Below are 414 nucleotides of genomic sequence, written 5' to 3' on the forward strand. Positions count from 1 at the left end.
GTTCAAAAAACACATTATTTTCCACATAATGTACATTATTGTTTCTCCTCTATGCCCCGCCTTTCTGAAACCACTCAAACTTTTACAAAGCTCATCCATCTGAAAAGCGATGTGTGCTCTGATTGGCCAGCTATCCAGTGCGTTGTGATTGGCTGAATACCTCAAGCTTGTGACGGAAATGTTACGCGATTACCATACTGTGATGCTGTGTGTGTGTGACAAGCGCCTGTGCCAGTGATGCACACGACAAGACAAAACCAGTAAAACCCATTACAAACGAGGCATTTGTTGCATCTAGTGGGGACATAATTACTGATTATAATGACTTATACTGTCTTTTTACGCATTGCATTGCATATTGCAAACATAAAACCATGTCTGCATTTGTGATCGGAGAAACGACAAACAACAAGC

The sequence above is a fragment of the Sinocyclocheilus grahami genome, unplaced genomic scaffold (assembly GCF_001515645.1).
Source record: "Sinocyclocheilus grahami isolate Dianchi unplaced genomic scaffold, SAMN03320097.WGS_v1.1 scaffold490.1, whole genome shotgun sequence".
Taxonomy (NCBI): Eukaryota; Metazoa; Chordata; class Actinopteri; order Cypriniformes; family Cyprinidae; genus Sinocyclocheilus; species Sinocyclocheilus grahami.